This window comes from Suillus fuscotomentosus (assembly GCF_016647785.1).
Source record: "Suillus fuscotomentosus strain FC203 chromosome Unknown F5891scaffold_23, whole genome shotgun sequence".
NCBI classification, from domain to species: Eukaryota; Fungi; Basidiomycota; class Agaricomycetes; order Boletales; family Suillaceae; genus Suillus; species Suillus fuscotomentosus.
In genome coordinates, this window is record NW_024539535.1 from 606,062 (window position 1) to 616,875 (window position 10,814).

Here is a 10,814-nt window from a genome sequence, read left to right on the forward strand (position 1 = left end):
TGTCACAGAATCTGAGTCTGATATAGATGAGGAGGACGTAGATGTGTTACGTGCCGCACAAGCGCTTGCGCTTGCAACCGCCCGACGCAATACCAAGTGTGGATCGGCGAAAGGCGAAGGTAAGGGAAAGACTGTCCAGTTTGACGGTGTAGAAATTGCTAGCGAATATCGCGCCAAACCAGCGCCATCCACTGTAGCAGAGGAGATTGTCTCTCCTGCTGTCCAAGCTTTGTCAAGTAAGGGGAAAGCGCCGGAAGTCGCGAAAGCGATAGCTGCGCCAGCAGCGGCCGAATCATCGGCGAACGTGCGCAGGGTAAACGCCGCTCCTGCAACTTCAACTTCATCCTCCCCCGGTATAACACACACTGACCTTACAGATTCGACAACAACCACGGCATCATCTTCGGCAAAAACGGCATCATATCGGTACTTGCACAGCTTAGAGGACAAGGACGCTGATAAGCGCATCCTCAAACGCCTGCTGGATACCCATATCAATATCTCGACAAGGGAATTATTCGCAATATCGCCCGCCCTCCGCAAACAATTCCGCGACCTCACCATCACCAAGCACGTCACGGTCGGCACAGTATCAGTGAACAAACTTACAGGACACCCGGTTTCGGACAAATGGATGCACGACTATGACGCCAAGCGCTTGCAAAGCGACGACGGCCAAGTTGTAGCAGACCATTTTGCACCGCTGCGCTGCATTCGCACAACTACGATTGGCGGCAGGGTAGCAACCTGCATCCTAGATCAAGGCGCCGAAGTCGTGGTGATGCCAGCCGCTATCTGGAAAACGCTCGGTGTTGGTCTGCAGTCAGACCATCGCTTAAACATGGAATCGGTAAATACTAACAAAGACGCGACACTTGGCATCATCGAGAATGTGCCGCTAGACTTCAGCAGAGGGCCGCTGTACTTCCAAGTACAAGTCATACCTTGCACAAGTTTCGAGATTCTTCTTGGCCGCCCGTTCTTTAAGCTAACTACCTGCCACACGTTTGACCTCCCTGACGGGGAACAAGATATTTTGGTTACGGACCCAAATATGCACAAGGAATTGCGCATTCCAACACTGCCTTGGGTTAAGTGCTGCAAGCGCTGTACCAGCGGCCTTTCGTGCTCAGATCACCCGCCGAAAGTAAAGGAAGAAAAGGGTTTTTAATTTTCGATGATCTGCATTATCCGCGGGGAGACAATACCTCTCATACCCCCCGCTACCAGTATTTTCCTTCGTCATGTCTCATTCATTCTCACATGTTTCCCGAAGCGCCACAAAGTGTGCGCGCTTCAAGCGCCTGATTATTGCTCTTAAGGAGCATCCCCGCATTGTTTCCCAATTCCGCACAAAGTTCTGTTTCTTCGTTTTCTCATCGCATCGTTTCTGAGCCGTCCGCGCATTATGTGCATTTATCGTCCACCCGCTCTGTTATTGATAAGGCATCTATCGACGCCTTCAATTCTTATTATTATCATGATCGCGCACTTCACGCGCTGGTATATAAACCAGTCGTGAAGAAAGTACGAACGGTGCCTACCACTATGCCGCCAGGGTATAGGATAGTGTGCCAGTTACCCGAAGACCCGCTTGCCGGGTTACCTGATTTACCGACTCACCCCCCAGAATTCACACCAGGAACCCGCTTTACGCGCGAGCATGCAGAAAAGCTAGACTTAGACCCGGCCAATTGGCTGTGGCCCGAAGAGCTCAAGTTGATAACTTGGCTCATCAAGGCTCATGAACTCGCATTCACTTGGGGCACCTCGGAGCGGGGACGCCTCAACAAAATGTATTTCCTGCCCTATAAGATTCCAACAGTGCCGCACACTCCATGGTCGCAGCGCAATATCCCGATCCCACCTGCAATCACTGGCGAAGTTGTTCACATTATCAAGGAAAAGATTTCATCAGGAGTATATGAGCCGTCAACGGCTGCCTATCGCTCGCACTGGTTTTGTGTCGTCAAAAAGGACAGCCATTCGCTGCACTTAGTCCACGACCTACAGCCGCTGAACGAAGTTACCATTCACGATGCATCGGTTCCGCCATTTCCAGATTTCTTGGCCGAAATGTTCGCCAGATACGCGGTATATGTGATGTGGGATTTGTACGCTGGGTACGATCAGCACGCGCTGCATGTAGACTCGCGCGACATGACAACCTTCAGGACACCCCTAGGACCACACCGCTTAACAATGCTTCCGCAAGGACATGCTAACGCTGTTCAGGTTTACCAAGGCGACACAGCCTTTATTTTACAGGACGAAATCCTCAAGTACACGTCACCGTTCATTGACGATGTACCGATCAAGTTGGTCAATACCCGATATCAGCGCGAGGATGGCTCTTATGAGACCATACCCGAAAACCCCGGCATTAGGCGCTTCATCTGGGAACACTGTATAGTGGTCAATCGCATTTTACAGCGCCTAGAAAATGTCGGCGCGACGGTATCCGCAACCAAGTTCATATTAGCCGCGCCATCCGCAACCGTTGTCAGTCACAAGTGTACTTTGGAAGGAAGGATACCCGACGAATCCAAAGTACAAAAGATTCGTGATTGGCCTGAACCGAAGAACCAGTCGCAAGTGCGCGGGTTCCTAGGTACATGTGGTGTCTTGCGAATTTTCATCCATAACTTCTCGTGTATTGCGCGCCCGCTGATTAACCTAACCAAGAAAGATGTCTCATTCGAGTTTGGCAAAGAGCAACGTCAAGCGATGCAAACGCTGAAGGATTCCGTCCTAGATTCACCCGCGCTTTGGCGGATAGATTACGAAAGCGGCCGAGAAGTCATCCTAGCGGTTGATACTTTGTGCGTCGCAATCGGGTATATTTTGCTACAAGTTGGCGAGGATGGCAAGCGCTATCCAAATCGGTTCGGATCAATTGTGCTCAACGAGGTGGAAAGCCGCTACTCCCAAGCAAAACTCGAGCTTTACGGCTTGTATTGTGTGCTACACGCAGTACACGTATATATATTCGGCGTCGTCAACTTAACGGTTGAGGTCGACGCGAAGTATATCAAAGGTATGATCAATAATCCCGATTTGCAACCCAACGCGACCATCAATTGGTGGATCGTGGGTATTCTTCTATTTCAATTTAATCTCGTTCATGTACCCGCCGCGAAGCACGCCGGTGTAGATGGTCTCTCAAGGAGACCGCGCACCGACAATGATCCAGAAGAAGATGACGATCATGAGGATTGGATTGACCGCGCTTACTCATTTGGCTTCACCATCCTGAACGATAGGACGCTCCAAGTAGAGTCGGCCAGCGCCAAATATGATTTAACCACGAATATGATGCCGTTCATGCAGCCACCAAGGTGCCTACCTGTCTTACGAACCTTCCTTGATGTTACAGAGCCGCTACAAGATGACCTGCAGATCCCACATTCCGAGAAAGCACAAGCGCTCGATAGGCGCATGGTACTGATAGAACATTTCCTACTCAATCGCAAAAGACCCACTGAATTTACAGATGATGCTTTCACTGCATTCGTTAGCCACGCGGCGCGCTTCTTCATTCTGGAAGATAACCTTTGGCGCTGTGAAGCGAACGGCAAGCACCAGATTGTGGTAAAGCCGCATAAGCGCTACCAAATTCTGAAGCAAGCGCACGACGATCTAGGGCATAAGGGAATATACACTGTTAGCTCGCGGCTGCTACTGCGGTTTTGGTGGCCACACATCGACGACAATATCAAATGGTATACGCACACATGCCACGAGTGCCAGACCAGGCAATCGCTCAAGCTTCATGTTCCGCCGATGGTACTGACACCCGGAGGGTTGTTCCGCAGGGTGCACATTGACACCATGAAAATGCCGAAAGCGGGCGGATATGAGTATCTAGTGCAAGCGCGCTGCGCACTTACGTCATATCCCGAATGGCGCATGTTGTGCAAGGAGAATACGAAGTCGCTTATGGCCTTCATATATAAAGAACTCCTATGCCGATGGGGCCCTATCACGTAGATTATTACTGACAACGCGCCCGCTTATAGATTAGCCACCGACATGCTCGCAGAGTGGTACAATATCCATCCAATCTGCATATTGCCTTATAATTTGCAAGCGAATGGTATAGTAGAGTGCCGCCACCATGATGTCCAGGAGGCCATCATTAAAACTTGCGATGGAGATGATACTCATTAGTATCAAGTTGTTCACTTGGTATTTTGGGCCTAGCGTGTCACTGTGCATCGCGCGATGGGTTTATTACCCTATTTTATGGTGCATGGCATAGAGCCAATCTTCCCTTTCGATCTAACAGAAGCAACATTCTTAGCGCCGACGCCAGCGCACACGGCATTTAGTACCACAGAACTCATTGCATGGCGCGCACGCCAGTTGCAGAAGCGCATAGATGATCTCACTGCTATTAGGGATAAGGTAATGAAGGTGTGCTTCGCGTCTGTTCGCGACTTCGAGAAGCGCTTTTGTGCGACTATCTGCAACTATGATCATGCGCCCAGCACCTTAGTACTGGTGTGCAATTCGAAGGTTGAGTATGAGCTCAGCAAGAAGACGAAGCCGTGATACTTGGGACCGATGATAATAGTGTGCCACACAAAAGGAGGCTCATATCTGCTGGCCGAGTTGGACGGCACTATCTCTAAATTGCGCTATGCAGCGTTCCGCGTCATTCCCTATTTCCCGCGCAGCAATGAGCGCATTATGGTGACAAGCGTCACTGGTAAAGACGATGAGACCTTTGATCATTTAGCCAATGAAGATGTCGAAGAACCCAACGAAGATGAACCCGAGCGCGCGTCCAACACATAGTGCTTATCCACATCAACCAACACTCTCACACACATATCTGCACATAACCGCCATCGCCCCGCTCAACAAATCAACAAAAACAAAATATAAAACAAAAACAACCGCAAAAACATACCATAGATTTCTATTCTCTCCGTTTTACCCCGGGTTTCAGCCGGCGACCTCAGTTTCTCTTATTATGTCTCATAACACACGCATTGCATTGAACATACACCCAACAGACTCTATCCTATACAGCCGATCAGCCGACAATCAACCGCCAAGTACATATATATTCAAAAGATAAGTTATAATAGAAGCGCGCACATAACCGCCCATAGACCTTCCATTTCGAACACGCGTAGCTGCGCCGCGCCCATTATACTCATAGAATTATACACCTACAGCACCTAATATCAAGCAACGCACAGGGTATAATGAAGGAATAGATGCGACAGGATGCCCGATGAAGAAAAGACAAGTGCGCAGCTTGCGCAACCACCATATTTTCTTATGACTCTATGCTACTTCACGCACTTACCCAGATTTCTCTTACCTTATTAGGCCAGCGAACTGATTTGGACATGGAAATGGAATTAGGACGGACACAGGACTGGACATGACAGGATATTATCATAAGGCGCACCAGGCGCTGCTCCACTGGAAGACTCTATAGTACAGGCGTGCTGGTGCCAACAAGGACTCTAAGCTAAAAGAAGACATTCTATATACCGCTACTTCTTCTCCGCTAGCATCTCCGCGATTTCTTTCTCCCAAGCGCCCCAATCGTGCCCCATGCAGTAAATGCAATTGCTCATCGCTAATACCTCCGCCTCCTGCACATGGCTATGCTGCCGCATATCTATGACTACCCCCTTCCACTTCGCCACCTCGGCTTCCAGCTCAGCATTTTGAATCCGCAGTTGAGCGGCCTCAATCTGAGACTCGTCCAACTGTGCCGCTAAGTCAAGGCGAGGACACTTAGGCGCCAGCGCAGGACAGGAAGCGAGAGGACGCTTCGCACATTGAATGACAATAGCCTTGCCGCCAACGGCGGCATCCTCATCGACAGTCGACTCACCGACGATTTCCATGTCCCACGAACCGACATTGGGCACAGTATCAGTCACCGAACCCGGCGCCGGTCCAGTGACAGGGGGAGGTGTCTTGCCTTTTGGGGCAGGCGCAGGAACAGGTGTTTTTGCCTTAGGCGCGGCCGGCGCAGCCACCTTGGGTTTCGGCGCAGCCAGCGCACGTTCTTCTGCCTTGTCGCCAACTGAAAGAAGATAGTTAGTAAAGGAGAAAAGAAGAGAAAAGGAAACATACCAAAGGAGCAGCCCTTCTTGGCCTTGGTGTATCCCTTGCATCGCAGGTTGCCATTGACCAGGATGCAAGGGATCTCAGTAGTTGCGCACCACGCGCATGGGACGTCCGGGTGCGTAATCACCGGCGTCGTGGTAATATGACTGCCGAGACACTAGTAAGAACAAGTTAGCGAAAAAGGGGAGACATGAGAAAGAAGAAACTTACCGGACAGCCCATATCAGTCACCTCCGCAGAGGCTGCCTTCTCAGCCGTCTTCGAAACTTCCAGCACTTTCTCCTTCTCCAAACGCACCTGACGCGCAGTCGGCGCAGGTTCCACAGCCTTCTCCTTCCAAGCCTTAACGGCTTTGTAAAGGGCCTTAGCGGCGACCTTGCCAGCGGCAAAATTGACCGCTTCTGCATCGCTGAGGGACAGATGTACCTCAGCGGCGCGCGCCTGGTCAAACAGCGAACTCATGTCGCCCTAAGAAAAGTTATATTAGTGATCAGTAAGCAGCACATCAATCATAAAAACTCACCATAGCCCGCTCCCAAGCGTGAAGCCAGGACTCCTGGTCTTCGAGGAGCTCCAGTTTCGGAGGAGGACTGGTCTTCACCGAGACGCACATTGTGCTTAGCATCACCACCCAAGACCGACAGATCCGGTTGGCAACGGTTTCCTGCGGCTCCTTCGGAGTCGCGTCGTTGAGAGTGGCGTCATTGACAGATGCGTTGCCTTCGTCTTGAGGGCACTCCTCAGGTTCAGGTGAGGGAGAGGGAGACACAGTAAGCATAGCAGGGTTGAATGGGATGGAAGACATGATGGTAGGAAGTGATGAAGAGATTATTGCAAGGACGCGATGGATAATTGAATTGAAGAAGAGAAGTGCGACACGAGGCCGGTTCTTTTATGCCCGAAATGAACCACATTATGTCAGCACAATAGCGCTCGCAGTCCACAGCTCGCAAAACTCCGATGGACCGTTCCACATACACTTTCAGCACGTTCTACCCACGATCATGTGACTTTCCTCGTCGAAATTTTGCTAAGTCCAGCCGCCCCTATATACACTGACTGGGGACAGTCAGAAGCTAAGTTCCTATGAGATGTAGAGACTAATATCCCTGTGGCCTTGCAGGGATCTAAAATCCCATTGTTACTATCACTTCCCGACATAGCGTGACTCATATCTCACACAGCGTGCTCAAGCGCTTTGTCGGCCGCTCGCAAGCACCAGCGCTCTGGTCGCTCCTTAGTCGCGCATCAGCATGCGCATCCTCGGTTCCGTCGCATGTCCTCCATCCATCCATTCCATGTCCGTTCAGTTCGTCAGTGCGAATTCCGATTCTATTTTCATTAATTCTGACATATCTCCGGCGCTTATGGCCATGTTTCGTATGTTTTCCATTATGGACCCTTATTACATATTATCTCGCATCCACTTCGCTTCTCGGTTCGCTTTAGCGCTTGACAGCACTTAACATTACTTAGTATATATAGATGCGCATAAACTGTGTAATGACTATCTTTTTCTGCCCACACATTGTTGGACTATAAGTTTAAGTTATCCTCTAAAAATCTAAAGTATCTAAGTACAATATGAGCGCCGCCGTACATTACTAGAAACTCTGTCCATTAGTATTCTGACTCATTAAGAGTCGCTGCGCTCCACCACCCGCACGTTGTCTTCTTAGATAGATGATCTATAGATAAACACCTATAAAAACAAATATCTCCACAGTCAGCGATTCAGACAAATACCAATGACTGATAATGTGGTCGTTCGTGGGTGGCTAGTTGTATACTACCCAAAGTATATTCAGCTAAGGATACTTCTGCAAGATCAGTAATACGATGGTCAATCCAATCTATGGACTTTGACAGGAAAACAAACAAACAATGGTCAGCCTGACAGTATGGCAATGACCAAAAGAATATACGGGATTCTTCCTCAAGTTCCCTTTCAACATCAGTGCTTCGTACCAACTGTACTCCAAAGAAATGGTGCAGAATTACAATGATAAACCCCCTCAGCACAAAACAGGTAGAATCAAAGGTCAAGACTAATCAAATGCTTTATTGTAGAACTCTTAGCTCAATATTGAACCTGCTGTCAAGGAACTCTTCTTTGAGTATTCAAACAGACTCAGGAACGGACGTCCTTGGGTTTACTACCAAGTCCCCTCTTCAACGGCTAAAGCCTAGCAGGCACAGAATATCTTGACTCAGTATCGCTACTCAGATGAGTGAGGTCAAGCTTCACTATCAATTCCTAAAGTCTCCCCACTATGCTACTTCTGAGTCTTAAGTGGACGTAGAGACAACACGAATATTTTGGAAATATATTTCTGGACAAAGACCACCAAAGGTTGGTGAAAGTAAAAGAAAAGAAAAAGAATAATAGAAATCAGAATATAACTGTGGCTGTACCTTGCTTGCTGGTTGTTGCACACAGTGAGCTCACAGCTGGTCGTTCAGTATGATGAGCTTGCAGTATTACTGTCTCTTGAGAATGTTCCTCTCAGTCTTAAGACAGTTCTTGACACTGGTACTGACACTTATCACACCTTACTCACAACTTAGTGTTAGATGGGCTGAAAAACACCCTACTATCTGCTGCTGTTCGCTTGTTATTATTTCAAAAACTGGGGTCGTTATATACACAATAAATGTGGCTGTGCTACTAGTGTATTCAAGAGTCATCAAGAGTCATAGTAAGTATCTAGAGTGAGTCATAGTGAGTCATTGGGTATTTTGCTAAGTCATATGACCTGTCCAACCCCTGATGACAAATCCAGAAGGAGAGTAAGAAGTGTCACATGATATGAATCCTGTGTGTGGCTGTCTTTGCTTTGCTTTGTTTGAAGGGTGAGAATGACGCGAGCCTAGTATTTAGGGGTTTACTAATGTTTTTCCAGGACAACATATGTGGGAAATATTTTTCACAGTCACCTGACATGTGTGGGATTTTGTCTGAGTCATCACCATGGCTGACTAAGCAAAACTCATCGCAGAATTAAATGTACTAAAATATTCAGGCTGCTGGTATACAGACTTGGAAAATAAAAAGAAAAGCAAAAAATATTCCTTTAGCCTCAGTCCAACTTCAGATAAAAGGGAAAAGGGTTTCATAGTGGTATTTCAGGGTATATGACTCATGAGAGAGTATTGGTCGTCCATGTACCGAACCAGTTTGGTGCAGGTCAACGTGCACTGCTTCTGCTTAAGCGCGCGCTTCCGTTATAAGTTGCGCATTGATATCTATCGTCGGCCGCTATCGCTCATCGGCACTCCACATCGCTTTCACTCGCTCGCACTTCGCTCATCGTTGCGCGCCTTACCAGGCTTCATCAAGTGCCTGGTTCAGTGTTTCCCTCTGTGTTATACACTTAGAGGAACCTTCTCAGTAGCAATCCCCTTGGGCCGACGTATATCTCGCTCACCAAGGACTACTTGAGTTATCTCATACCACCTATATTCACCCACCTCCCATTCCTCTTCTACACCGGAGCAGCAGGTGATCTCCTGACATGGCCTTTGATGGTGCGTAGGTTGTCTTGCAGAATGTGGAATCCGGGGTGCAAAGCTTGTTTTGCCCTATGAGAAGCCAAGTTCCGACCACCAGAATTTGAGTCAACTGTACCGAGTTCTGAGTTCTGGGACCCGGAACTCAACACATAATTTAGTTAATACTTTCTGTGTTAAATGGCCAACCAAAGTTGAGATGTTTCTAAAGACAGCAGCAGGTGCTCTCTTGACATGGCCTTTGATGGTGCATAGGTTGTCTTGCAGAATGTGGAATCTGGGGTGTGAAGCTTGTGTTGCCCTACAAGAAGCCAAGTTCCGACCACCAAAATGTGAGTCAACCATACTCAGAGGAGGTAATAAATCAAAGTTACCTAGTTCCTGGAGCAGCAGGTGATCTCCTGACATGGTGGTGTGAAGCTTGTGTTGCCCTATGAGACGCCAAGTTCCGACCACCCAAATTTGGGTCAACCGTACCGACTTCTGAGTTCCGGGACCCGGGAGTCGACAAATGAATATCTGATGACCAGCACACTTCCAATCAGGTAGTATTTCATTGAGCAATGGATAATAATACATCTTTGACAGCCAAAATTATCCCAGGCTCCCTTATCTGATCCTCTCTATCTCCACCCCCTTTAATACCAAAGTCCAGACATCCAGCATGAACGGTTCTTCCCCGTCCACTCCTGATAGCATAAACATCTGGCGCACTTGGGCCCTGACTGTGACTTATGAAGCAGGGGAATATACCGAACAGAAATTCAAGGCAGAGAAGACTGGAGGAGGCCCAGTCATACCTTCTCCCAACCTAGACACTGATCTGGTGATGGTGTGCGATCGCTTGGCTGATGTACTCATAAAGGCATATAAAAATCCCAGTGGGTCTTCCTGCAGATTCGGAAAATTCGTTTTATCATTCAAATTCCTGCATGACAGTTCAGATGCAGATGGATATTGCAAGATATAGCAAATTGATCTCCACGAAGGACACCGGGCATAATGAACAGAGAGAGGTGAAGTTGCTTGAGAGGTGTCCTCCTGGCCATGAAGGCAAAAGGTTGGTCGACGAACCTGCCACAATTCTTGATGCATCTGGTGCCATCATCGCATGGTACCTCCCAGACGCCCTGACAGACACCACCCAGGTGTGTAATATACATTGTTACTCAATGTGTATTGAATATCAAATGGAACCTACAGAA